General features: G+C 42.9%; 15 non-coding genes across 15 annotated transcripts; 8 read left to right on the forward strand and 7 right to left on the reverse strand.

The window, feature by feature from the left end:
• The first annotated feature begins 3,033 nt into the window (after positions 1 to 3,033).
• On the forward strand, positions 3,034 to 3,197 carry LOC134991169 (U1 spliceosomal RNA). The gene has a single exon (XR_010195588.1). It is a non-coding gene; the product is annotated as a U1 spliceosomal RNA (small nuclear RNA).
• Positions 3,198 to 3,349: 152 nt separating this feature from the next.
• Positions 3,350 to 3,512, forward strand: LOC134991185 (U1 spliceosomal RNA). The gene has a single exon (XR_010195603.1). It is a non-coding gene; the product is annotated as a U1 spliceosomal RNA (small nuclear RNA).
• A 673-nt stretch (positions 3,513 to 4,185) lies between these two features.
• Positions 4,186 to 4,349, forward strand: LOC134991167 (U1 spliceosomal RNA). Its single transcript, XR_010195587.1, has one exon. It is a non-coding gene; the product is annotated as a U1 spliceosomal RNA (small nuclear RNA).
• Positions 4,350 to 4,501: 152 nt separating this feature from the next.
• LOC134991189 (U1 spliceosomal RNA) lies at positions 4,502 to 4,664 on the forward strand. The gene has a single exon (XR_010195607.1). It is a non-coding gene; the product is annotated as a U1 spliceosomal RNA (small nuclear RNA).
• A 671-nt stretch (positions 4,665 to 5,335) lies between these two features.
• On the forward strand, positions 5,336 to 5,499 carry LOC134991176 (U1 spliceosomal RNA). The gene has a single exon (XR_010195595.1). It is a non-coding gene; the product is annotated as a U1 spliceosomal RNA (small nuclear RNA).
• Positions 5,500 to 5,651: 152 nt separating this feature from the next.
• Positions 5,652 to 5,814, forward strand: LOC134991191 (U1 spliceosomal RNA). Its single transcript, XR_010195609.1, has one exon. It is a non-coding gene; the product is annotated as a U1 spliceosomal RNA (small nuclear RNA).
• A 670-nt stretch (positions 5,815 to 6,484) lies between these two features.
• Positions 6,485 to 6,648, forward strand: LOC134991171 (U1 spliceosomal RNA). Its single transcript, XR_010195590.1, has one exon. It is a non-coding gene; the product is annotated as a U1 spliceosomal RNA (small nuclear RNA).
• A 152-nt stretch (positions 6,649 to 6,800) lies between these two features.
• LOC134991187 (U1 spliceosomal RNA) lies at positions 6,801 to 6,959 on the forward strand. Its single transcript, XR_010195605.1, has one exon. It is a non-coding gene; the product is annotated as a U1 spliceosomal RNA (small nuclear RNA).
• A 10,470-nt stretch (positions 6,960 to 17,429) lies between these two features.
• LOC134991193 (U1 spliceosomal RNA) lies at positions 17,430 to 17,592 on the reverse strand. The gene has a single exon (XR_010195611.1). It is a non-coding gene; the product is annotated as a U1 spliceosomal RNA (small nuclear RNA).
• A 152-nt stretch (positions 17,593 to 17,744) lies between these two features.
• On the reverse strand, positions 17,745 to 17,908 carry LOC134991165 (U1 spliceosomal RNA). The gene has a single exon (XR_010195585.1). It is a non-coding gene; the product is annotated as a U1 spliceosomal RNA (small nuclear RNA).
• Positions 17,909 to 18,579: 671 nt separating this feature from the next.
• LOC134991182 (U1 spliceosomal RNA) lies at positions 18,580 to 18,742 on the reverse strand. The gene has a single exon (XR_010195601.1). It is a non-coding gene; the product is annotated as a U1 spliceosomal RNA (small nuclear RNA).
• Positions 18,743 to 18,894: 152 nt separating this feature from the next.
• LOC134991178 (U1 spliceosomal RNA) lies at positions 18,895 to 19,058 on the reverse strand. The gene has a single exon (XR_010195597.1). It is a non-coding gene; the product is annotated as a U1 spliceosomal RNA (small nuclear RNA).
• A 670-nt stretch (positions 19,059 to 19,728) lies between these two features.
• LOC134991180 (U1 spliceosomal RNA) lies at positions 19,729 to 19,891 on the reverse strand. Its single transcript, XR_010195599.1, has one exon. It is a non-coding gene; the product is annotated as a U1 spliceosomal RNA (small nuclear RNA).
• Positions 19,892 to 20,043: 152 nt separating this feature from the next.
• Positions 20,044 to 20,207, reverse strand: LOC134991173 (U1 spliceosomal RNA). Its single transcript, XR_010195592.1, has one exon. It is a non-coding gene; the product is annotated as a U1 spliceosomal RNA (small nuclear RNA).
• A 671-nt stretch (positions 20,208 to 20,878) lies between these two features.
• On the reverse strand, positions 20,879 to 21,041 carry LOC134991194 (U1 spliceosomal RNA). The gene has a single exon (XR_010195612.1). It is a non-coding gene; the product is annotated as a U1 spliceosomal RNA (small nuclear RNA).
• Positions 21,042 to 27,611: the final 6,570 nt, after the last annotated feature.

Here is a 27,611-nt window from a genome sequence, read left to right on the forward strand (position 1 = left end):
CCAAGAAGAAAGGGAGTCTCTTCCCTATGAAGGTGAAGCCTTGTTTGGTGACTGCCTAGTTAATTTGATCTCGGCAGCTCCCGCAGGTAAGTCAACCTTCTTGCCCTATGTTCCCTCCCAACGGATGAAGACGCATCATTCTCTGATGCAGTCATTTCGGCCCAATAGATATGCAAGAAGTTAAGATTCCCCTTTCTTTGCAGGTAGAGGAAGGAGAAGAGAGAAGAGGTCTGCATCCTCTTCAAGATCGCAGGAGCAGAGATCATCCTCTGCTTCTGCCAAATCCACTGCATGACGCTGGGGCTCTCTTGCAGGAGCCCGCACCAGTGGGGGCACGTCTAAAACTCTTCAGTCAGTTCTGGATTCATTCGGACATGGACTCGTGTGTTTTACAAATAGTGTCCCAAGGGTACAAACTGGGGTTTCAAGATGTTCCCCCTCACCGATTGTTCAAACATTAAGTTACTGTGCTATTCCTGGGTTATATAGCGCTGGGGTATGTGCTGGCATACTCTCTCTCTGTCTCTCCAAAGGGCCTTGTGGGGAAATTGTCTTCAGTATTGGCAAGGAAAAGCTGTCTTGTACCTTTGCATTTTTCTCCCAAACGAAGGACACTAGAAAGAAAATTTTAAAGCCTCCTGTTAGGCCATCATCTACACGACATAGCCCTGAATTTTCCAATGCGTAGCTCTTTGCAAAAGAGAGATATTGGCAAGGAAAAGCTGTCTTGTACCTTTGCATTTTTCTCCCAAACGAAGGACACTAGAAAGAGAATTTTAAAGCCTCCTGTTAGGCCATCATCTACACGACATAGCCCTGAATTTTCCAATGCGCAGCTCTTTGCAAAAGAGAGATATTGGCAAGGAAAAGCTGTCTTGTACCATTGCATTTTTCTCCCAAACGAAGGACACTAGAAAGAAAATTTTAAAGCCTCCTGTTAGGCCATCATCTACACGACATAGCCCTGAATTTTCCAATGCGCAGCTCTTTGCAAAAGAGAGATATTGGCAAGGAAAAGCTGTCTTGTACCTTTGCATTTTTCTCCCAAACGAAGGACACTAGAAAGAAAATTTTAAAGCCTCCTGTTAGGCCATCATCTACACGACATAGCCCTGAATTTTCCAATGCGCAGCTCTTTGCAAAAGAGAGATATTGGCAAGGAAAAGCTGTCTTGTACCATTGCATTTTTCTCCCAAACGAAGGACACTAGAAAGAAAATTTTAAAGCCTCCTGTTAGGCCATCATCTACACGACATAGCCCTAAATTTTCCAATGCGTAGCTCTTTGCAAAAGAGAGATATTGGCAAGGAAAAGCTGTCTTGTACCTTTGCATTTTTCTCCCAAACGAAGGACACTAGAAAGAAAATTTTAAAGCCTCCTGTTAGGCCATCATCTACACGACATAGCCCTGAATTTTCCAATGCGCAGCTCTTTGCAAAAGAGAGATATTGGCAAGGAAAAGCTGTCTTGTACCTTTGCATTTTTCTCCCAAACGAAGGTCACTAGAAAGAAAATTTTAAAGCCTCCTGTTAGGCCATCATCTACACGACATAGCCCTGAATTTTCCAATGCGTAGCTCTTTGCAAAAGAGAGATATTGGCAAGGAAAAGCTGTCTTGTACCTTTGCATTTTTCTCCCAAACGAAGGACACTAGAAAGAAAATTTTAAAGCCTCCTGTTAGGCCATCATCTACACGACATAGCCCTGAATTTTCCAATGCGCAGCTCTTTGCAAAAGAGAGATATTGGCAAGGAAAAGCTGTCTTGTACCATTGCATTTTTCTCCCAAACGAAGGACACTAGAAAGAACATTTTAAAGCCTCCTGTTAGGCCATCATCTACACGACATAGCCCTGAATTTTCCAATGCGCAGCTCTTTGCAAAAGAGAGATATTGGCAAGGAAAAGCTGTCTTGTACCTTTGCATTTTTCTCCCAAACGAAGGTCACTAGAAAGAAAATTTTAAAGCCTCCTGTTAGGCCATCATCTACACGACATAGCCCTGAATTTTCCAATGCGTAGCTCTTTGCAAAAGAGAGATATTGGCAAGGAAAAGCTGTCTTGTACCTTTGCATTTTTCTCCCAAACGAAGGACACTAGAAAGAAAATTTTAAAGCCTCCTGTTAGGCCATCATCTACACGACATAGCCCTGAATTTTCCAATGCGCAGCTCTTTGCAAAAGAGAGATATTGGCAAGGAAAAGCTGTCTTGTACCTTTGCATTTTTCTCCCAAACGAAGGACACTAGAAAGAAAATTTTAAAGCCTCCTGTTAGGCCATCATCTACACGACATAGCCCTGAATTTTCCAATACTTGACTGCATAATTTGTGTTTCCCCTGGTCGGCTCTCATATAATTCAGATCTCTTTGTCTCAGGTCTCTCTCCAGCCTAGTTTGCTGTCTGTTTCCACTTCTCTTATCTTGAGCCGCTCCCTTCTATGCCCTTGCGCACTATCCTGACTTCTCCCGTCTGCTTACTTTGTGCCTTCCAACGCACAATGCGAACTACAGGTAGTGCTGCAGGGCCCACACCCTTTTATTTGCCTTACAGAGCAGCTCTGGAGCTGTTACAGTGCCCAGCTGCTGCAAGAAATCAGCTTGAATGCTTCAGGGGCTGGGGCATAGCCAACATGAGCCCCACACCGAATGAGGGTGCAGGTGTTTAATGCGAACTAGGGGTCATCCAAGCGCCGCAAAAGGCCGCCATGCCCTGCACGCCCCTTTTCTCTTTTCATATGCAGATGAGGGTTGAAGCCAACTTTGACCCACTGCTTGGATGACATCACCATATGCAAATCCATCTGCTGCAGGCCTTCCCCCAGGAATGCTTGTACTAGTTGTTGCATTTGGTTTGTTGTTTGGGGGTGCTTCAGTATTAGGCAGCCTTCTGCCCTCCCATGTTCATCTGAAAATATGTGTTCTCCCTGCAGTTGTTGTCCCCAGATGAGAGTTCCCTTGTGCTGCCCCAGTTGAATCTCCTTTACTTGACAGAGATGTGCCTGAGCAGCGGCCCTCCCCAGCCCTATCCCAAATCATACTTATTTTGCATAGGAGATACTATGGTCATGAAGATTGTTCTCCCAGGGTGAGGTTCATTCATTGCATTCTGGGTATGCTGACCCCTGTGATTTCCCCAAATGTGGGAAACTCGACTGCATTATTTGTGGTAGAGGGGGACTATGTTTGTGCTTTCCTCTGGTCAGCTCTGGTAAAAGTCAGATTTATTTGTCTCAGATCTTCCTCTAGCCTTGTTCCTCTTTCAAGAGTTCCCTTGTGCTGCCTCAGTTGGATCTCCTTCACTTGACAGGGGGGTGCCCGAGCAGCGACCCTCCCCAGCTCTAGCCCAACTCCTACTTACCTGCCAGGTGAGATACTATGATCATGAAGGTGCTTCTCCCAGGGCAAGGCTCACCCATTGCACTCTGGGTGTGCTGCTCCTGCAATTTCCCCAAATGTGGGACACTTGACTGCATAATTTGTGTTTCCCCTGGTCGGCTCTCGTATAATTCAGATCTCTTTGTCTCAGGTCTCTCTCCAGCCTAGTTTGCTGTCTGTTTCCACTTCTCTTTTCTTGAGCCGCTCCCTTCTATGCCCTTGCGCACTATCCTGACTTCTCCCGTCTGCTTACTTTGTGCCTTCCAATGCACAATGCATACTACAGGTAGTGCTGCAGGGCCCACACCCTTTTACTTGCCTTACAGAGCAGCTCTGGAGCTGTTACAGTGCCCAGCTGCTGTAAGAAATCAGCTTGAATGCTTCAGGGGCTGGGGCATAGCCAACATGAGCCCCACACCGAAGGAGGGTGGAGGTGTTTAATGCGAACTAGGGGTCATCCAAGCGCCGCAAAAGGCCGCCATGCCCTGCACGCCCCTTTTCTCTTTTTTGATATGCAGACGAGGGTTGAAGCCAACTTTGACCCACTGCTTGGATGGCATTACCATATGCAAATCAATCTGCTGCAGGCCTTCCCCCAGGAATGCTTGCACTAGTTGTTGCATTTGGTTTGTTGTTTGGGGGTGCTTCAGTATTAGGCAGCCTTCTGCCCTCCCATGTTCATCTGAAAATATGTGTTCTCCCTGCAGTTGTTGTCCCCAGATGAGAGTTCCCTTGTGCTGCCTCAGTTGAATCTCCTTTACTTGACAGAGATGTGCCTGAGCAGCGGCCCTCCCCAGCCCTATCCCAAATCATACTTATTTTGCATAGGAGATACCATGGTCATGAAGATTGTTCTCCCAGGGTGAGGTTCATTCATTGCATTCTGGGTATGCTGACCCCTGTGATTTCCCCAAATGTGGGAAACTCGACTGCATTATTTGTGGTAGTGGGGGACTGTGTTTGTGCTTTCTTCTGGTCAACTCTGGTAAAAGTCAGATTTCTTTGTCTCAGATCTTCCTCTAGCCTTGTTCTTCTTTCGAGAGTTCCCTTGTGCTGCCTCAGTTGGATCTCCTTCACTTGACAGGGGGGTGCACGAGCAGCGACCCTCCCCAGCTCTAGCCCAACTCCTATTTACCTGCCAGGTGAGATACTATGATCAGGAAGGTGCTTCTCCCAGGGCAAGGCTCACCCATTGCACTTTGGGTGTGCTGCTCCTGCGATTTCCCCAAATGTGGGACACTTGACTGCATAATTTGTGTTTCCTCTGGTCGGCTCTCATATAATTCAGATCTCTTTGTCTCAGGTCTTTCTCCAGCCTAGTTTGCTGTCTGTTTCCACTTCTCTTTTCTTGAGCCGCTCCCTTCTATGCCCTTGCGCACTATCCTGACCTCTCCCGTCTGCTTACTTTGTGCCTTCCAACGCACAATGCATACTACAGGTAGTGCTGCAGGGCCCACACCCTTTTACATGCTTTACAGAGCAGCTCTGGAGCTGTTACAGTGCCCAGCTGCTGCAAGAAATCATCTTGAATGCTTCAGGGGCTGGGGCATAGCCAACATGAGCCCCACACCGAAGGATGGTGGAGATGTTTAATGCGAATTAGGGGTCATCCAAGCGCCACAAAAGGACGCCATGCCCTGCACATCCCTTTTTTCTTTTCATATGCAGACGAGGGTTGAAGCCAACTTTGACCAACTGCTTGGATGACATCACCATATGCAAATCCATCTGCTGCAGGCCTTCCCCCAGGAATGCTTGCACTAGTTGTTGCATTTGGTTTGTTGTTTGGGGGTGCTTCAGTATTAGGCAGCCTTCTGCCCTCCCATGTTCATCTGAAAATATGTGTTCTCCCTGCAGTTGTTGTCCCCAGATGAGAGTTCCCTTGTGCTGCCTCAGTTGAATCTCCTTTACTTGACAGAGATGTGCCTGAGCAGCGGCCCTCCCCAGCCCTATCCCAAATCATACTTATTTTGCATAGGAGATACCATGGTCATGAAGATTGTTCTCCCAGGGTGAGGTTCATTCATTGCATTCTGGGTATGCTGACCCCTGTGATTTCACCAAATGTGGGAAACTCAACTGCATTATTTGTGGTAGTGGGGGACTGTGTTTGTGCTTTCTTCTGGTCAACTCTGGTAAAAATCAGATTTTTTTGTCTCAGATCTTCCTCTAGCCTTGTTCCTCTTTCGAGAGTTCCCTTGTGCTGCCTCAGTTGGATCTCCTTCACTTGACAGGGGGGTACCCGAGCAGCGACCCTTCGCAGCTCTAGCCCAACTCCTACTTACCTGCCAGGTGAGATACTATGATCATGTAGGTGCTTCTCCCAGGGCAAGGCTCACCCATTGCACTCTGGGTGTGCTGCCCCTGTGATTTCCCCAAATGTGGGAAACTTGACTGCATAATTTGTGTTTCCCCTGGTCGGCTCTCGTATAATTCAGATCTCTTTGTCTCAGGTCTCTCTCCAGCCTAGTTTGCTGTCTGTTTCCACTTCTCTTTTCTTGAGCCGCTCCCTTCTATGCCCTTGCGCACTATCCTGACATCTCCCGTCTGCTTACTTGTGCCTTCCAACGCACAATGCATACTACAGGTAGTGCTGCAGGGCCCACACCCTTTTACATGCCTTACAGAACAGCTCTGGAGCTGTTACAGTGCCCAGCTGCTGCAAGAAATCATCTTGAATGCTTCAGGGGCTGGGGCATAGCCAACATGAGACCCACACCGAAGGAGGGTGGAGATGTTTAATGTGAATTAGGGGTCATCCAAGCGCCACAAAAGGACGCCATGCCCTGCACATCCCTTTTTTCTTTTCATATGCAGACGAGGGTTGAAGCCAACTTTGACCCACTGCTTGGATGACATCACCATATGCAAATCCATCTGCTGTAGGCCTTCCCCCAGGAATGCTTGTACTAGTTGTTGCATTTGGTTTGTTGTTTGGGGGTGCTTCAGTATTAGGCAGCCTTCTGCCCTCCCATGTTCATCTGAAAATATGTGTTCTCCCAGCAGTTGTTGTCCCCAGATGAGAGTTCCCTTGTGCTGCCTCAGTTGAATCTCCTTTACTTGACAGAGATGTGCCTGAGCAGCGGCCCTCCCCAGCTCTATCCCAAATCATACTTATTTTGCATAGGAGATACCATGGTCATGAAGATTGTTCTCCCAGGGTGAGGTTCATTCATTGCATTCTGGGTATGCTGACTCCTATGATTTCCCCAAATGTGGGAAACTCGACTGCATTATTTGTGGTAGTGGGGGACTGTGTTTGTGCTTTCCTCTGGTCAGCTCTGGTAAAAGTCAGATTTATTTGTCTCAGATCTTCCTCTAGCCTTGTTCTTCTTTCGAGAGTTCCCTTGTGCTGCCTCAGTTGGATCTCCTTCACTTGACAGGGGGGTGCCCGAGCATCGACCCTCCCCAGCTCAAGCCCAACTCCTACTTACCTGCCAGGTGAGATACTATGATCATGAAGGTGCTTCTCCCAGGGCAAGGCTCACCCATTGCACTCTGGGTGTGCTGCTCCTGCGATTTCCCCAAATGTGGGAAACTTGACTGCATAATTTGTTTTCTTTCAAAAATCCACTTAATTTTCTTTACCCTATTATTAAAATGGTAATTGACAAAAACAAACTACATTGTCACCAGAAGAGCAATACAAAATGTACAAGTGATATATTAAAATCATCTTTCCAGCTTGAATTTCAATGATGCATTAGGGCAACGATTTTGTGAGAAACATCTTCACCCTTAAATAAAGATTTTCTTAATTCCTTACCTGTGTGATAATTAGATATCACCTTGTTTTCGCATTAAACAGACTTCCACATGAGAAAACAGCAAGGATGCAGTGGCGTTAATGTTTCCTGGTGTCAACTTGTATTATTTCAGTAGACATTGAAATGAGGATGCATCTTGCTGCCTTTCCAATGAAGCAAGTTTAATTTAGTAATAGGTGAAAAACCATCCTTACAAAGGTGTTAATCAGAGACTTGGCTTTGTGGACACTTTTCAGAGAACAAATTTGTTAGCATAAAAATAAAGCCAGAAAATGAAGAGCTGTTTAATCACTCAATTGGATTTTTCTGCCAGCATATTTCTTTTTCTCTGCAACCCACTGCTAAATTGTGCTTCCTAGCTGTTTTTATAAAATCACTGAATCAAATCTAACTCTGATTACATCAGAGAAGGCCAGGTACCCTACACCATAACAGGGGGTTTGAAATTTTGACTTGTCTACTTAAAGATCACCAAAATCTGATAACAAGGTCAATTACGTACCTGGGTGGGATTGAACCACCAACCTTTTGGTTAATAGCCGTACACACTAACTGATTGCGCCACAGAGACACATTGCAAAAGTATTTACTGACAAGGGCTAATAAGCATTCATCTAAAACGTTTCCTAGAAAAACTTTAAAAAGTCAATAATCTGGAGAGTTTTTGTAAGATGTTTCTTCCATCAACCAACGAAGAAACACATTGGTACTTTCCCATGATGAGTGAGTGCTTCAGGATCTCTTGCACTTACATGTGCAGCAGAGTACAGCAATGGAAGCATGCTGGGCCCATAACCCAGAGGTAGGCAGATTGAAAATATCCTCTGCTATATGCTTTTTTTTTGTTAATTAAAGTAATCAAAAAACTGGGATTGATATTTTGGCTCTTTTATTTTTACTTAAAGTACAATAACTTTTACCATTTTAATTTGTTTTAATAGTATATTGACAGTATTGTTTTCTTTCAAAAATCCACTTAATTTTCTTTACCCTATTATTAAAATGGTAATTGACAAAAACAAACTACATTGTCACCAGAAGAGCAATACAAAATGTACAAGTGATATATTAAAATCATCTTTCCAGCTTGAATTTCAATGATGCATTGGGGCAACGATTTTGTGAGAAACATCTTCACCCTTAAATAAAGATTTACTTAATTCCTTACCTGTGTGCTAATTAGATATCACCTTGTTTTCACATTAAACAGACTTCCACATGAGAAAGCAGCAAGGATGCAGTGGCGTTAATGTTTCCTGGTGTCAACCTGTATTATTTCAGTAGACATTGAAATGAGGATGCATCTTGCTGCCTTTCCAATGAAGCAAGTTTAATTTAGTAATAGGTGAAAAACCATCCCTACAAAGGTGTTAATCAGAGACTTGGCTTTGTGGACACTTTTCAGAGAACAAATTTGTTAGCATAAAAATAAACCAGAAAATGAAGAGCTGTTTAATCACTCAATTGGATTTTTTTGCCAGCATATTTTTTTTCTCTGCAACCCACTGCTAAATTGTGCTTCCTAGCTGTTTTTTATAAAATCACTGAATCAAATCTAACTCTGATAACATCAGAGAAGGCCAGGTACCCTACACAATAAGAGGGGGTTTGAAATTTTGACTTGTCTACTTAAAGATTACCAAAATCTGAACACAAGGTCAATTACGTCCCTGGGTGGGATTGAACCACCAACCTTTTGGTTAATAGCCTTACACACTAACCAATTGCACCACAGAGACACTTTGCAAAAGTACATACTGACAAAATCTAATAAGCATTCATCTAGAACGTTTCCTAGAAAAACTTTAAAAAGTCAATAATCTGGAGAGTTTTTGTAAGATGTTTCTTCCATCAACCAATGAAGAAACACATTGGTACTTTCCCATGATGAGTGAGTGCTTCAGGATCTTTTGCACTTACATGTGCAGCAGAGTACTGCAATGGAAGCATGCTGGGCCCATAACCCAGAGGTAGGCAGATTGAAACTATCCTTTGCTATATGCATTTTTTTTGTTAATTAAAGTAATCCAAAACTGGGATTGATATTTTGGCTCTTTTATTTTTACTTAAAGTACAATAACTTTTACCATTTTAATTTGTTTTGATAGTATATTGACAGTATTGTTTTCTTTCAAAAATCCACTTAATTTTCTTTACCCTATTATTAAAATGGTAATTGACAAAAACAAACTACATTGTCACCAGAAGAGCAATACAAAATGTACAAGTGATATATTAAAATCATCTTTCCAGCTTGAATTTCAATGATGCATTGGGGCAACGATTTTGTGAGAAACATCTTCACCCTTAAATAAAGATTTTCTTAATTCCTTACCTGTGTGCTAATTAGATATCACCTTGTTTTCACATTAAACAGACTTCCACATGAGAAAGCAGCAAGGATGCAGTGGCGTTAATGTTTCCTGGTGTCAACCTGTATTATTTCAGTAGACATTGAAATGAGGATGCATCTTGCTGCCTTTCCAATGAAGCAAGTTTAATTTAGTAATAGGTGAAAAACCATCCCTACAAAGGTGTTAATCAGAGACTTGGCTTTGTGGACACTTTTCAGAGAACAAATTTGTTAGCATAAAAATAAACCAGAAAATGAAGAGCTGTTTAATCACTCAATTGGATTTTTTTGCCAGCATATTTTTTTTTTCTCTGCAACCCACTGCTAAATTGTGCTTCCTAGCTGTTTTTTTTATAAAATCACTGAATCAAATCTAACTCTGATAACATCAGAGAAGGCCAGGTACCCTACACAATAAGAGGGGGTTTGAAATTTTGACTTGTCTACTTAAAGATCACCAAAATCTGAACACAAGGTCAATTACGTCCCTGGGTGGGATTGAACCACCAACCTTTTGGTTAATAGCCTTACACACTAACCAATTGCGCCACAGAGACACTTTGCCAAAGTACATACTGACAAAATCTAATAAGCATTCATCTAGAACGTTTCCTAGAAAAACTTTAAAAAGTCAATAATCTGGAGAGTTTTTGTAAGATGTTTCTTCCATCAACCAATGAAGAAACACATTGGTACTTTCCCATGATGAGTGAGTGCTTCAGGATCTTTTGCACTTACATGTGCAGCAGAGTACTGCAATGGAAGCATGCTGGGCCCATAACCCAGAGGTAGGCAGATTGAAACTATCCTTTGCTATATGCATTTTTTTTGTTAATTAAAGTAATCCAAAACTGGGATTGATATTTTGGCTCTTTTATTTTTACTTAAAGTACAATAACTTTTACCATTTTAATTTGTTTTGACAGTATATTGACAGTATTGTTTTCTTTCAAAAATCCACTTAATTTTCTTTACCCTATTATTAAAATGGTAATTGACAAAAACAAACTACATTGTCACCAGAAGAGCAATACAAAATGTACAAGTGATATATTAAAATCATCTTTCCAGCTTGAATTTCAATGATGCATTAGGGCAACGATTTTGTGAGAAACATCTTCACCCTTAAATAAAGATTTTCTTAATTCCTTACCTGTGTGATAATTAGATATCACCTTGTTTTCACATTAAACAGACTTCCACATGAGAAAGCAGCAAGGATGCAGTGGCGTTAATGTTTCCTGGTGTCAACTTGTATTATTTCAGTAGACATTGAAATGAGGATGCATCTTGCTGCCTTTCCAATGAAGCAAGTTTAATTTAGTAATAGGTGAAAAACCATCCTTACAAAGGTGTTAATCAGAGACTTGGCTTTGTGGACACTTTTCAGAGAACAAATTTGTTAGCATAAAAATAAAGCCAGAAAATGAAGACCTGTTTAATCACTCAATTGGATTTTTCTGCCAGCATATTTTTTTTTCTCTGCAAACCACTGCTAAATTGTGCTTCCTAGCTGTTTTTATAAAATCAATGAATCAAATCTAACTCTGATTACATCAGAGAAGGCCAGGTACCCTACACAATAAGATGGGGTTTGAAATTTTGACTTGTCTACTTAAATATCACCAAAATCTGATCACAAGGTCAATTACGTCCCTGGGTGGGATTGAACCACCAACCTTTTGGTTAATAGCCTTATACACTAACCAATTGCGCCACAGAGACACTTTGCAAAAGTACATACTGACAAAGGCTAATAAGCATTCATCTAGAACGTTTCCTAGAAAAACTTTAAAAAGTCAATAATCTGGAGAGTTTTTGTAAGATGTTTCTTACATCAACCAATGAAGAAACACATTGGTACTTTCCCATGATGAGTGAGTGCTTCAGGATCTCTTGCACTTACATGTGCAGCAGAGTACTGCAATGGAAGCATGCTGGGCCCATAACCCAGAGGTAGGCAGATTGAAACTATCCTTTGCTATATGCATTTTTTTTGTTAATTAAAGTAATCCAAAACTGGGATTGATATTTTGGCTCTTTTATTTTTACTTAAAGTACAATAACTTTTACCATTTTAATTTGTTTTGATAGTATATTGACAGTATTGTTTTCTTTCAAAAATCCACTTAATTTTCTTTACCCTATTATTAAAAAAAATGGTAATTGACAAAAACAAACTACATTGTCACCAGAAGAGCAATACAAAATGTACAAGTGATATATTAAAATCATCTTTCCAGCTTGAATTTCAATGATGCATTGGGGCAACGATTTTGTGAGAAACATCTTCACCCTTAAATAAAGATTTTCTTAATTCCTTACCTGTGTGCTAATTAGATATCACCTTGTTTTCACATTAAACAGACTTCCACATGAGAAAGCAGCAAGGATGCAGTGGCGTTAATGTTTCCTGGTGTCAACCTGTATTATTTCAGTAGACATTGAAATGAGGATGCATCTTGCTGCCTTTCCAATGAAGCAAGTTTAATTTAGTAATAGGTGAAAAACCATCCCTACAAAGGTGTTAATCAGAGACTTGGCTTTGTGGACACTTTTCAGAGAACAAATTTGTTAGCATAAAAATAAAGCCAGAAAATGAAGAGCTGTTTAATCACTCAATTGTATTTTTTTGCCAGCATATTTTTTTTATCTGCAACCCACTGCTAAATTGTGCTTCCTAGCTGTTTTTAATAAAATCACTGAATCAAATCTAACTCTGATTACATCAGAGAAGGCCAGGTACCCTACACAATAAGAGGGGGTTTGAAATTTTGACTTGTCTACTTAAATATCACCAAAATCTGATCACAAGGTCAATTACATTCCTGGGTGGGCTTGAACCACCAACCTTTTGTTAATAGCCTTACACACTAACCAATTGCGCCACAGAGACACTTTGCAAAAGTATATACTGACAAAGGCTAATAAGCATTCATCTAGAACGTTTCCTAGAAAAACTTTAAAAAGTCAATAATCTGGAGAGTTTTTGTAAGATGTTTCTTCCATCAACCAACGAAGAAACACATTGGTACTTTCCCATGATGAGTGAGTGCTTCAGGATCTCTTGCACTTACATGTGCAGCAGAGTACTGCAATGGAAGCATGCTGGGCCCATAACCCAGAGGTAGGCAGATTGAAATTATCCTTTGCTATATGCATTTTTTTTTGTTAATTAAAGTAATCCAAAACTGGGATTGATATTTTTGCTCTTTTATTTTTACTTAAAGTACAATAACTTTTACCATTTTAATTTGTTTTAATAGTATATTGACAGTATTGTTTTCTTTCAAAAATCCACTTCATTTTCTTTACCCTATTATTAAAATGGTAATTGACAAAAACAAACTACATTGTCACCAGAAGAGCAATACAAAATGTACAAGTGATATATTAAAATCATCTTTCCAGCTTGAATTTCAATGATGCATTGGGGCAACGATTTTGTGAGAAACATCTTCACCCTTAAATAAAGATTTTCTTAATTCCTTACCTGTGTGCTAATTAGATATCACCTTGTTTTCACATTAAACAGACTTCCACATGAGAAAGCAGCAAGGATGCAGTGGCGTTAATGTTTCCTGGTGTCAACCTGTATTATTTCAGTAGACATTGAAATGAGGATGCATCTTGCTGCCTTTCCAATGAAGCAAGTTTAATTTAGTAATAGGTGAAAAACCATCCCTACAAAGGTGTTAATCAGAGACTTGGCTTTGTGGACACTTTTCAGAGAACAAATTTGTTAGCATAAAAATAAACCAGAAAATGAAGAGCTGTTTAATCACTCAATTGGATTTTTTTGCCAGCATATTTTTTTTCTCTGCAACCCACTGCTAAATTGTGCTTCCTAGCTGTTTTTTATAAAACCACTGAATCAAATCTAACTCTGATTACATCAGAGAAGGCCAGGTACCCTACACAATAGATGGGGTTTGAAATTTTGACTTGTCTACTTAAATATCACCAAAATCTGATCACAAGGTCAATTACGTCGCTGGGTGGGATTGAACCACCAACCTTTTGGTTAATAGCCTTACACACTAACCAATTGCGCCACAGAGACACTTTGCAAAAGTACATACTGACAAAGGCTAATAAGCATTCATCTAGAACGTTTCCTAGAAAAACTTTAAAAAGTCAATAATCTGGAGAGTTTTTGTAAGATGTTTCTTCCATCAACCAATGAAGAAACACATTGGTACTTTCCCATGATGAGTGAGTGCTTCAGGATCTCTTGCACTTACATGTGCAGCAGAGTACTGCAATGGAAGCATGCTGGGCCCATAACCCAGAGGTAGGCAGATTGAAACTATCCTTTGCTATATGCATTTTTTTTGTTAATTAAAGTAATCCAAAACTGGGATTGATATTTTGGATCTTTTATTTTTACTTAAAGTACAATAACTTTTACCATTTTAATTTGTTTTGATAGTATATTGACAGTATTGTTTTCTTTCAAAAATCCACTTAATTTTCTTTACCCTATTATTAAAATGGTAATTGACAAAAACAAACTACATTGTCACCAGAAGAGCAATACAAAATGTACAAGTGATATATTAAAATCATCTTTCCAGCTTGAATTTCAATGATGCATTGGGGCAACGATTTTGTGAGAAACATCTTCACCCTTAAATAAAGATTTTCTTAATTCCTTACCTGTGTGCTAATTAGATATCACCTTGTTTTCACATTAAACAGACTTCCACATGAGAAAGCAGCAAGGATGCAGTGGCGTTAATGTTTCCTGGTGTCAACCTGTATTATTTCAGTAGACATTGAAATGAGGATGCATCTTGCTGCCTTTCCAATGAAGCAAGTTTAATTTAGTAATAGGTGAAAAACCATCCCTACAAAGGTGTTAATCAGAGACTTGGCTTTGTGGACACTTTTCAGAGAACAAATTTGTTAGCATAAAAATAAAGCCAGAAATGAAGAGCTGTTTAATCACTCAATTGGATTTTTTTGCCAGCATATTTCTTTTTCTCTGCAACCCACTGCTAAATTGTGCTTCCTAGCTGTTTTTATAAAATCACTGAATCAAATCTAACTCTGATTACATCAGAGAAGGCTAGGTACCCTACACAATAAGAGGGGGTTTGAAATTTTGACTTGTCTACTTAAATATCACCAAAATCTGATCACAAGGTCAATTACGTCCCTGGGTAGAATTTAACCACCAACCTTTTGGTTAATAGCCGTACACACTAACCAATTGCGCCACAGAGACACTTTGCAAAAAGTACATACTGACAAAGGCTAATAAGCATTCATCTAGAACGTTTCCTAGAAAAACTTTAAAACGTCAATAATCTGGAGAGTTTTTGTAAGATGTTTCTTCCATCAACCAACAAAGAAACACATTGGTACTTTCCCATGATGAGTGAGTGCTTCAGGATCTCTTGCACTTACATGTGCAGCAGAGTACTCCAATGGAAGCATGCTGGGCCCATAACCCAGAGGTAGGCAGATTGAAACTATCCTTTGTTATATGCATTTTTTTTGTTAATTAAAGTAATCCAAAACTGGGATGGATATTTTTGCTCTTTTATTTTTACTTAAAGTACAATAACTTTTACCATTTTAATTTGTTTTAATAGTATATTGACAGTATTGTTTTCTTTCAAAAATCCACTTAATTTTCTTTACCCTATTATTAAAATGGTAATTGACTAAAACAAACTACATTGTCACCAGAAGAGCAATACAAAATGTACAAGTGATATATTAAAATCATCTTTCCAGGTTGAATTTCAATGATGCATTGGGGCAACGATTTTGTGAGAAACATCTTCACCCTTAAAAAAAGATTTTCTTAATTCCTTACCTGTGTGCTAATTAGATATCACCTTGTTTTCACATTAAACAGACTTCCACATGAGAAAGCAGCAAGGATGCAGTGGCGTTAATGTTTCCTGGTGTCAACCTGTATTATTTCAGTAGACATTGAAATGAGGATGCATCTTGCTGCCTTTCCAATGAAGCAAGTTTAATTTAGTAATAGGTGAAAAACCATCCTTACAAAGGTGTTAATCAGAGACTTGGCTTTGTGGACACTTTTCAGAGAACAAATTTGTTAGCATAAAAATAAAGCCAGAAAATGAAGAGCTGTTTATTCACTCAATTGGATTTTTCTGCCAGCATATTTTTTTTCTCTGCAACCTACTGCTAAATTGTGCTTCCTAGCTGTTTTTATAAAATCACTTAATCAAATCTAACTCTGATTACATCAGGGAAGGCCAGGTACCCACACCATAACAGGGGGTTTGAAATTTTGACTTGTCTACTTAAATATCACCAAAATCTGATCACAAGGTCAATTACATCCCTGGATGGGATTGAACCACCAACCTTTTGGTTAATAGCCGAACACACTAACCGATTGCGCCACAGAGACACTTTGCAAAAAGTACATACTGACAAAGGCTAATAAGCATTCATCTAGAACGTTTCCTAGAAAAACTTTAAAAAGTCAATAATCTGGAGAGTTTTTGTAAGATGTTTCTTCCATCAACCAACGAAGAAACACATTGGTACTTTCCCACGATGAGTGAGTGCTTCAGGATCTCTTGCACTTACATGTGCAGCAGAGTACTGCAATGGAAGCATGCTGGGCCGATAACCCAGAGGTAGGCAGATTGAAACTATCCTCTGCTATATGCATTTTTTTTTAATTAAAGTAATCCAATATTGGGATTGATATTTTGGCTCTTTTATTTTTACTTAAAGTACAATAACTTTTACCATTTTAATTTGTTTAATAGTATATTGACAGTATTGTTTTCTTTCAAAAATCCACTTAATTTTCTTTACCCTATTATTAAAATGGTAATTGACAAAAACAAACTACATTGTCACCAGAAGAGCAATACAAAATGTACAAGTGATATATTAAAATCATCTTTCCAGCTTGAATTTCAATGATGCATTGGGGCAACGATTTTGTGAGAAACATCTTCACCCTTAAATAAAGATTTTCTTAATTCCTTACCTGTGTGCTAATTAGATATCACCTTGTTTTCACATTAAACAGACTTCCACATGAGAAAGCAGCAAGGATGCAGTGGCGTTAATGTTTCCTGGTGTCAACCTGTATTATTTCAGTAGATATTGAAATGACGATGCATCTTGCTGCCTTTCCAATGAAGCAAGTTTAATTTAGTAATAGGTGAAAAACCATCCCTACAAAGGTGTTAATCAGAGACTTGGCTTTGTGGACACTTTTCAGAGAAAAAATTTGTTAGCACAAAAATAAAGCAAGAAAATGAAGAGCTGTTTAATCACTCAATTGGATTTTTTTGCCAGCATATTTCTTTTTCTCTGCAACCCACTGCTAAATTGTGCTTCCTAGCTGTTTTTTTTATAAAATCACTTAATCAAATCTAACTCTGATTACATCAGAGAAGGCCAGGTACCCTACACCACAAGAGGGGGTTTGAAATTTTGACTTGTCTACTTAAAGATCACCAAAATCTGATAACAAGGTAAATTACGTCCCTGGGTGGGATTGAACCACCAACCTTTTGGATAATAACCGAACACGCTAACTGATTGCGCCACAGAGACACTTTGCAAACGTACATTCTGACAAACGCTAATAAGCATTCATCTAGAACGTTTCCTAGAAAAACTTTAAAAAGTCAATAATCTGGAGAGTTTTTGTAAGATGTTTCTTCCATCAATCAACGAAGAACATTCAAGCTGATTTCTTGCAGCAGCTGGGCACTGTAACAGCTCCAGAGCTGCTCTGTAAGGGAACTAAAAGGGTGTGGGCCCTGCAGCACTACCTGTAGTTCGCATTGTGCGTTGGAAGGCACAAAGTAAGCAGACGGGAGAAGTCAGGATAGTGCGCAAGGGCATAGAAGGGAGCGGCTCAAGAAAAGAGAAGTGGAAACAGACAGCAAACTAGGCTGGAGAGAGACCTGAGACAAAGAGATCTGAATTATACGAGAGCCGACCAGGGGAAACACAAATTATGCAGTCGAGTTTCCCACATTTGGGGAAATAGCTGGAGCAGCACACACAGAGTGCAATGGGTGAGCCTTGCCCTGGGAGAAGCACCTTCATGATCATAGTATCTCACCTGGCAGGTAAGTAGGAGTTGGGCAAGAGCTGAGGAGGGTCGCTGCTCGGGCACCCCCCTGTCAAGTGAAGGAGATCCAACTGAGGCAGCACAAGAGAACTCTCGAAAGAAGAACAAGGCTAGAGGAAGATCTGAGACACAGAAATCTGGCTTTTACCAGAGCTGACCAGAGGAAAGCACAAACACAGTCCCCCACTACCACAAATTATGCAGTCGAGTTTCCCACATTTGGGGAAATCACAGGGGTCAGCATACCCAGAATGCAATGAATGAACCTCACCCTGGGAGAACAATCTTCATGACCATGGTATCTCCTATGCAAAATAAGTATGATTTGGGATAGGGCTGGGGAGGGCCGCTGCTCAGGCACATCTCTGTCAAGTAAAGGAGATTCAACTGAGGCAGCACAAGGGAACTCTCATCTGGGGACAACAACTGCAGGGAGAACACATATTTTCAGATGAACATGGGAGGGCAGAAGGCTGCCTAATACTGAAGCACCCCCAAACAACAAACCAAATGCAACAACTAGTACAAGCATTCCTGGGGGAAGGCCTGCAGCAGATGGATTTGCATATGGTGATGTCATCCAAGCAGTGGGTCAAAGTTGGCTTCAACCCTCGTCTGCATATGAAAAGAGAAAAGGGGCGTGCAGGGCATGGCGGCCTTTTGCGGCGCTTGGATGACCCCTAGTTCGCATTAAACACCTCCACCCTACTTCGGTGTGGGGCTCATGTTGGCTATGCCCCAGCCCCTGAAGCATTCAAGCTGATTACTTGCAGCAGCTGGGCACTGTAATAGCTCCAGAGCTGCTCTGTAAGGCAAGTAAAAGGGTGTGGGCCCTGCAGCACTACCTGTAGTTCGCATTGTGCGTTGGAAGGCACAAAGTAAGCAGATGGGAGAAGTCAAGATAGTGCGCAAGGGCATAGAAGGGAGCGGCTCAAGAAAAGAGAAGTTGAAACAGACAGCAAACTAGGCTGGAGAGAGACCTGAGACAAAGAGATCTGAATTATACGAGAGCTGACCAGGGGAAACACAAATTATGCAGTCAAGTTTCCCACATTTGGGGAAATCGCAGGAGCAGCACACCCAGAGTGCAATGGGTGAGCCTTGCCCTGGGAGAAGCACCTTCATGATCATAATATCTCACCTGGCAGGTAAGTAGGAGTTGGGCTTGAGCTGGGGAGGGTCGATGCTCGGGCACCCCCCTGTCAATTGAAGGAGATCCAACTGAGGCAGCACAAGGGAACTCTCGAAAGAAGAACAAGGCTAGAGGAAGATCTGAGACAAATAAATCTGACTTTTACCAGAGCTGACCAGAGGAAAGCACAAACACAGTCCCCCACTACCACAAATAATGCAGTCAAGTTTCCCACATTTGGGGAAATCATAGGAGTCAGCATACCCAGAATGCAATGAATGAACCTCACCCTGGGAGAACAATCTTCATGACCATGGTATCTCCTATGCAAAATAAGTATGATTTGGGATAGAGCTGGGGAGGGCCGCTGCTCAGGCACATCTCTGTCAAGTAAAGGAGATTCAACTGAGGCAGCACAAGGGAACTCTCATCTGGGGACAACAACTGCTGGGAGAACACATATTTTCAGATGAACATGGGAGGGCAGAAGGCTGCCTAATACTGAAGCACCCCCAAACAACAAACCAAATGCAACAACTAGTACAAGCATTCCTGGGGGAAGGCCTACAGCAGATGGATTTGCATATGGTGATGTCATCCAAGCAGTGGGTCAAAGTTGGCTTCAACCCTCGTCTGCATATGAAAAGAAAAAAGGGATGTGCAGGGCATGGCGTCCTTTTGTGGCGCTTGGATGACCCCTAATTCACATTAAACATCTCCACCCTCCTTCGGTGTGGGTCTCATGTTGGCTATGCCCCAGCCCCTGAAGCATTCAAGATGATTTCTTGCAGCAGCTGGGCACTGTAACAGCTCCAGAGCTGTTCTGAAAAGCATGTAAAAGGGTGTGGGCCCTGCAGCACTACCTGTAGTATGCATTGTGCGTTGGAAGGCACAAGTAAGCAGACGGGAGAGGTCAGTATAGTGTGCAAGGGCATAGAAGGGAGCGGCTCAAGAAAAGAGAAGTGGAAACAGACAGCAAACTAGGCTGGAGAAAGACCTGAGACAAAGAGATCTGAATTATACGAGAGCCGACCAGAGGAAACACAAATTATGCAGTCAAGTTTCCCACATTTGGGGAAATCGCAGGAGCAGCACACCCAGAGTGCAATGGGTGAGCCTTGCCCTGGGAGAAGCACCTTCCTGATCATAGTATCTCACCTGGCAGGTAAGTAGGAGTTGGGCTAGAGCTGGGGAGGGTCGCTGCTTGGGCACCCCCCTGTCAAGTGAAGGAGATCCAACTGAGGCAGCACAAGGGAACTCTCGAAAGAAGAACAAGGCTAGAGGAAGATCTGAGACATAGAAATCTGATTTTTACCAGAGCTGAGCAGAGGAAAGCACAAACACAGTCCCCCACTACCACAAATAATGCAGTCGAGTTTCCCACATTTGGGGAAATCACAGGGGTCAGCATACCCAGAATGCAATGAATGAACCTCAACCTGGGAGAACAATCTTCATGACCATGGTATCTCCTATGCAAAATAAGTATGATTTGGGATAGGGCTGGGGAGGGCCGCTGCTCAGGCACATCTCTGTCAAGTAAAGGAGATTCAACTGAGGCAGCACAAGGGAACTCTCATCTGGGGACAACAACTGCAGGGAGAACACATATTTTCAGATGAACATGGGAGGGCAGAAGGCTGCCTAATACTGAAGCACCCCCAAACAACAAACCAAATGCAACAACTAGTGCAAGCATTCCTGGGGGAAGGCCTGCAGCAGATTGATTTGCATATGGTAATGCCATCCAAGCAGTGGGTCAAAGTTGGCTTCAACCCTCGTCTGCATATGAAAAGAGAAAAGGGGCATGCAGGGCATGGCGGCCTTTTGCGGCGCTTGGGTGACCCTTAGTTCGCATTAAACACCCCCACCCTCCTTCGGTGTGGGGCTCATGTTGGCAATGCCCCAGCCCCTGAAGCATTCAAGCTGATTTCTTGCAGCAGCTGGGCACTGTAACAGCTCCAGAGCTGCTCTGTGAGGCAAGTAAAAGGGTGTGGGCCCTGCAGCACTACCTGTAGTTTGCATTGTGTGTTGGAAGGCACAAAGTAAGCAGACGGGAGAAGTCAGGATAGTGCGCAAGGGCATAGAAGGGAGCGGCTCAAGAAAAGAGAAGTGGAAACAGACAGCAAACTAGGCTGGAGAGAGACCTGAGACAAAGAGATCTGAATTATACGAGAGCCGACCAGGGGAAACACAAATTATGCAGTCAAGTTTCCCACATTTGGGGAAATCACAGGGGCAGCACACCCAGAGTGCAATGGGTGAGCCTTGCCCTGGGAGAAGCACCAACATGATCATAGTATCTCACCTGGCAGGTACCAACGGCGAAACTCCGTACAACAAACCTCTGCAGGATTTCTACCCTGTCTGAGAGCGCGCAACTGACTTTCAGCGGACGCCTCTCTATCAGGGTCATCATACAAGAGCCCTAAAGACTCAAAAAAAGCGTCAATTGACAACAATGCCGGATCCTCTGCTCTTAAACCAAATGCCCAGGTCTGAGGATCCCCCTGGAGCAAAGAAATAATAAACCCGACCCGCTGAGATTCAGTACCCGAGGAAGTCGGTCTTAAACGAAAATAAAGTTTACAGGATTCTTTAAAATTAAAAAACTCTTTTCTATCACCAGAAAAACGGTCAGGCAAATGCATCTTTGGTTCAGGGACTACCCTTGGGGAAGCTCGCAAAAGATCTTCCTGCGACTTCACCCGAAGAGAAAGATCCTGAACCATCTGAGTAAGTTCTTGAATCTGGCTGACTAAGAGCTGACCAGGATTTGGCCCTAAACCTGTTGGATTCATGAGGCCGATAAACTCTCACAAAACTGAATGAGAAAAAATTAAACCCCGTTTAATTTTAAGTTTTGGTATGGCCGGTAATAATGTTATGATTCCAGCACTCTGGTCAGAGAAGATCTTATGGCAAGGACTGGAGCACTGGAACGGAATGCTGGGGAAGGGAGCAGGACAGGAAAATAGCCCCTGGCGCCCTAACTCTGTTGTCTCACCCATGTTGTCAGAAATCCCCTGCGAGACTATGGTTTCTTGAGCCCTTGGCAGCCGCGTTTGAAGGGCGGATTATGTCTGCCCAACTTCGATGCCCCCCGGTCTTAATGAGAGACAAAGGGAAACCTGAGACAGGGTGATAACAAGAGGCCCTCTAACTAAACAACCAGGCCAGGGGCTAAGCAAACTCAAAACTATAATATGTGCGGAGAAACCGCCAGGAAAAAGGACAACCAAAATATCCACTTGTCCAATTCTCCTACCCGGCACCGCCAAGTACCAGAGAGGACTTGTGGAAGCGGATCCCTCCGCAAATGCTCCAAACACAAAATATAAAAGGTAAAGCGGCTGAGCCGCAACACACGGCAGAGCCGCAACTCACGAACACCACTGGATATAAAACGGTGATCAGTCAGGACTCCAGGGAACCAAACGAACTCTTGGGATGAGATGACAACTCCCGAATACCGGACTTCTGCGGACTGGAATGACCGGATACAGCAGGACTGGAAACAGACTCTCAGCAAACAAAGGCAGCATGCAGGAAGCTATTACCGGCGTCTGTGAGAAGCCCTGGGAGTGTATTTAACAAGGAGTCCTCCAATCAGCTGCTAAAGGCTGATTAGAATAAATGCCGTGCAGCTGCCTTGCTGCACGGCCAGAGAGCAGGTGAATATCTTAATTTCCTAAAGCCTAGCAACGGGGAACGCGGTCCGCCAGTGGCGTCCCCGTTGCTAGGGTCCGTGCGGCTCAGCGCGCCCGGCGTCTAGCGTTGCTAGGGAGCCGGCGGCTGTACGTGCACGGCGTCTCTAGTTGCTAGGCGCCGGGCCGCGCAGACCATCAAGCGGACCCCGGCGCCTAACAGTATGACTCCCAAAAACAACAACCGCGTCATTGGGACCAACTGCGATTTTGGCAAGTTTAGGAGCCAACCATGTTGTTGAAGAACTGTCAGGGAGAGTGCAATGTTTTGCACCAACTGGTCCCTGGATCTCGCCTTTATCAGGAGATCATCCAAGTACGGGATAATTGTGACTCCTTGCTTGCGAAGGAGAACCATAATTTCCGCCATCACCCTGGTGAAAATCCTCGGAGCCGTGGACAGACCAAACGGCAATGTCTGAAATTGGTAATGACAATCCTGAATTGCAAACCTTAGGTAGCTTGAGGCAGTGGCTAAATGGGAACATGTAAGTAGGCATCCTTTATGTCTACCAAAACCATGAAATCTCCGTCCTCCGGACTGGAGATCACTGCCCTGAGAAATTCCATCTTGAAATTGAATTTCTTTAGGAAGAAATTGAGGGATTTCAGATTTAAGATTGGTCTGACTGAGCCGTCCGGCTTCGGGACCACGAAGAGGCTTGAATAAAAACCTTCTCCCTGCTGACTAAGGCCAATTTGAACAATCGGTGAGGGGGAACGTCTTGAAACCCCAGTTTGTACCCTTGGGACACTATTTGTAAAACCCACGAGTCCAGGTCCGAATGAATCCAGAACTGACTGAAGAGTTTTAGACGTGCCCCCACTGGTGTGGGCTCCTGCAAGAAAGCCCCAGTGTCATGCAGTGGATTTGGCAGAAGCAGAGGACAATCTCTGGTCCTGCGATCTTGAAGAGGCTACAGACCTCTTCCTTTTCCTTCCTCTACCTGCAAAGAAAGGGGAATCTAAACTTCTTGCATATCTATTGGGCCAAAATGACTGCGGTAGATAATGATGCGTCTTCATCCGTTGACAGGGAACATAGGGCAAGAAGGTTGACTTACCATTGAAATGAGGATGCATCTTGCTGCCTTTCCAATGAAGCAAGTTTAATTTAGTAATAGGTGAAAAACCATCCTTACAAAGGTGTTAATCAGAGACTTGGCTTTGTGGACACTTTTCAGAGAACAAATTTGTTAGCATAAAAATAAAGCCAGAAAATGAAGAGCTGTTTAATCACTCAATTGGATTTTTCTGCCAGCATATTTTTTTTCTCTGCAACCCACTGCTAAATTGTGCTTCCTAGCTGTTTTTATAAAATCACTGAATCAAATCTAACTCTGATTACATCAGAGAAGGCCAGGTACCCTACACCATAACAGGGGGTTTGAAATTTTGACTTGTCTACTTATTATAGTTTTGAGTTTGCTTAGCCCCTGGCCTGGTTGTTTAGTTAGAGGGCCTCTTGTTATCACCCTGTCTCAGGTTTCCCTTTGTCTCTCATTAAGACCGGGGGGGCATCGAAGTTGGGCAGACATAATCCGCCCTTCAAACGCGGCTGCCAAGGGCTCAAGAAACCATAGTCTTGCAGGGGATTTCTGACAACACGGGTGAGACAACAGAGTTAGGGCGCCAGGGGCTATTTTCCTGTCCTGCTCCCTTCCCCAGCATTCCGTTCCAGTGCTCCAGTCCTTGCCATAAGATCTTCTCTGACCAGAGTGCTGGAATCATAACATTATTACCGGCCATACCAAAACTTAAAATTAAACGGGGTTTAATTTTTTCTCATTCAGTTTTGTGAGAGTTTATCGGCCTCATGAATCCAACAGGTTTAGGGCCAAATCCTGGTCAGCTCTTAGTCAGCCAGATTCAAGAACTTACTCAGATGGTTCAGGATCTTTCTCTTCGGGTGAAGTCGCAGGAAGATCTTTTGCGAGCTTCCCCAAGGGTAGTCCCTGAACCAAAGATGCATTTGCCTGACCGTTTTTCTGGTGATAGAAAAGAGTTTTTTAATTTTAAAGAATCCTGTAAACTTTATTTTCGTTTAAGACCGACTTCCTCGGGTACTGAATCTCAGCGGGTCGGGTTTATTATTTCTTTGCTCCAGGGGGATCCTCAGACCTGGGCATTTGGTTTAAGAGCAGAGGATCCGGCATTGTTGTCAATTGACGCTTTTTTTGAGTCTTTAGGGCTCTTGTATGATGACCCTGATAGAGAGGCGTCCGCTGAAAGTCAGTTGCGCCCTCTCAGACAGGGTAGAAATCCTGCAGAGGTTTATTGTACGGAGTTTCGCCGTTGGTCGAACGACTGTGGCTGGAATGACCCAGCCCTGCGCAGTCAGTTTCGCCTCGGCTTATCAGAGTCTATAAAAGACAGTCTCCTTCAGTACCCTGCTCCTGAGACTCTCGATAAACTCATGGAGCTTTCTATTAAGATTGATCGTCGTCTCAGAGAGCGGAGGGCTGAAAAAGGAGCACCTGTAAGGACAAGTCCGTGTGTATATTCCATTCCTGAAGACGTAGAGGAGACCATGCAGATGGGTCTCTCCCGGCTGTCTCCTGAAGAAAGAGCCAGAAGGCAAAATTCTGGTCTTTGTCTGTACTGTGGGGGTAAGGGACATTTTGCTCGTAATTGTCCGAACAAGTCGGGAAACGCTTTGACCAGGTGAATTGTGAGGGGGTTCACCTAGGTCTGCAGCTTATCTCCTCGAATAACTCCCTTTTAGTCCCAGTTAAAGTTTCCTTTGGCAGCCTCAGTTCTTTGGTGTCGGCTTTTGTTGACAGTGGAGCTGCAGGAAACTTTATGGATTTAACTTGGGCTAAGGCCTTAGGCATTCCTCAGTTACCTTTGGGTAGGTGTGTCACCATGCATGGCTTAGATGGGAGTCCGCTGTCTAATGGGATTATTTCTCTCCGTACACCCCCTGTACTACTTACAGTAGGAGCTCTACATTCCGAGAAAATCGAGTTCTTTCTCACACATTGCCCAGCAGTTCCAGTTGTTCTGGGTCACCCTTGGCTGGCCTTTCATAATCCCACCATTGATTGGCGGTCGGGGAAGATTTCACATTGGGGTACTTTTTGTGATAAGGAATGTATCACGTTTCCAGTCAGAGTAGCAGCTATCATTCCAGAACTCATTCCGGTGGAATACCAGGAGTTTGCTGATGTTTTCTCCAAAGGCAATGCGGACATTCTGCCTCCCCATCGGCCTTATGATTGTGCTATTGAGTTAATTCCTGGTGCCGCATTGCCAAAGGGAAGATTATATGCATTATCCGGGCCAGAAACTGCGGCTATGAATGATTATGTAAAGGAGAGCCTTGAGAAAGGATTTATTAGACCATCAAAATCTCCTTTAAGTGCAGGCTTCTTCTTTGTGGAGAAAAAGGATGGCTCGCTTAGACCTTGCATTGATTTTAGAGCCCTGAATAAGATCTCAGTTAAAAACACCTATCCTTTGCCGTTGATTTCTGTACTCTTTGATCAGTTACGTTCTGCTGTGATTTTTTCTAAAATTGACCTTAGAGGAGCGTACAACCTCATCCGAATTAAATCTGGAGATGAGTGGAAAACGGCCTTCAGTTCTCAGTCGGGTCACTACGAATACCTGGTGATGCCGTTCGGCCTGTCCAATGCTCCGGCAGTTTTTCAAGACCTCATTAACGATGTGCTCCGTGACTTCCTAGGGAAATTCGTGGTCGTTTACTTAGACGACATCCTGATTTTTTCTAAATCAATGGAACAACATGTTACCCAGGTGCGTCTGGTTCTTCAAAAGTTATGTGAGAATCATTTATATGCCAAGCTGGAGAAGTGTGAGTTTCATGTCACGGAAGTATCTTTTTTAGGGTACATAATTTTCCATGGAACCAAAGAAACTCCAGGCCATCCTTAGTTGGGCGCAACCCACCAATTTAAAAGCAATTAAGCGTTTTTTAGGGTTTGCGAATTATTATAGGAGGTTTATTCATTCTTTTTCTGACCTGGTTGCTCCCATTGTAGCTCTGACAAAGAAAGGAGCGGATCCTACCAACTGGTCGCGTGAAGCTGAGTTGTCCTTCCGGGCCTTGAAACAAGCCTTTGTCTCGGCTCCAGTCCTCTGACATCCTAATCCGGAATTGCCCTTTGTGGTGGAGGTTGATGCCTCGGAGGTTGGAGTGGGGGCTATCCTTTCTCAAAAGGATCCGGAGTCTCTGGAGTTACATCCTTGTGCCTTTATGTCCAGGAAATTCTCCTCCGCTGAATCCAACTATGACGTTGGTAATCGGGAGTTACTGGCGGTAAAATGGGCTTTCGAGGAGTGGAGGCATTGGCTGGAGGGAGCAAAACATACTATTTCGGTATTGACTGACCATAAGAACCTGCAATAGATTGAATCGGCTAAGCGGCTTAATGCCCGGCAGGCACGTTGGGCATTATTTTTTACGCGTTTCAAATTTATAATCACTTTCAGGCCTGGTTCCAAGAATACTAAGGCTGATGCCCTGTCACATAGCTTTCTTCCGGTTCACAATAACAATCCTGTTACCCCCATACTTCCATCTTCGGTCATCTGGGCGGGCCTCACACAAGATTTATTTACCCAGTTAAAACAGCTTCAACACCAAGCTCCTAGAATTACTCCTGCTGGTCGTCTTTACGTCCCTGAGTTTTTGAGAGTTACTGTTTTAACGGAATTCCATGATAACAAAGTTTCAGGGCATCCAGGAGTCTCTAAGACATTGGAGTTAGTCTCTCGCTCAGTATGGTGGCCTGGTCTTTCTAAAGACGTCAAGGAATTTGTTTATTCAAGTCAGGTTTGTGCACAGCATAAGGTTCCCCGTTCCTTGCCCATCGGGCAACTTATGCCCGTAAATGTTCCTCTCCGGCCGTGGTCTCATATTTCCATGGATTTTGTGGTTGACCTTCCCCTTTCAGCCGGATTCCGAGTCATATGGGTGGTAGTGGACCGTTTTAGTAAAATGGCTCATTTTATTGCTCTTCCCCGATTGCCTTCTGCCCAAGGGTTGGCAGTTTTGTTTCTCCGCCATGTATTCAGGCTTCATGGGTTGCCTACTGATATTGTTTCTGATCGGGGTCCACAATTCATCGCACAATTCTGGAAATGTTTTTGTGCCTCATTGAAGATGAAATTGTCGTTAACATCCGGTTACCACCCACAATCCAACGGGCAAACCGAACGAG

The sequence above is a fragment of the Pseudophryne corroboree genome, unplaced genomic scaffold, assembly GCF_028390025.1.
Source record: "Pseudophryne corroboree isolate aPseCor3 unplaced genomic scaffold, aPseCor3.hap2 scaffold_1207, whole genome shotgun sequence".
Lineage (NCBI taxonomy): Eukaryota > Metazoa > Chordata > Amphibia > Anura > Myobatrachidae > Pseudophryne > Pseudophryne corroboree.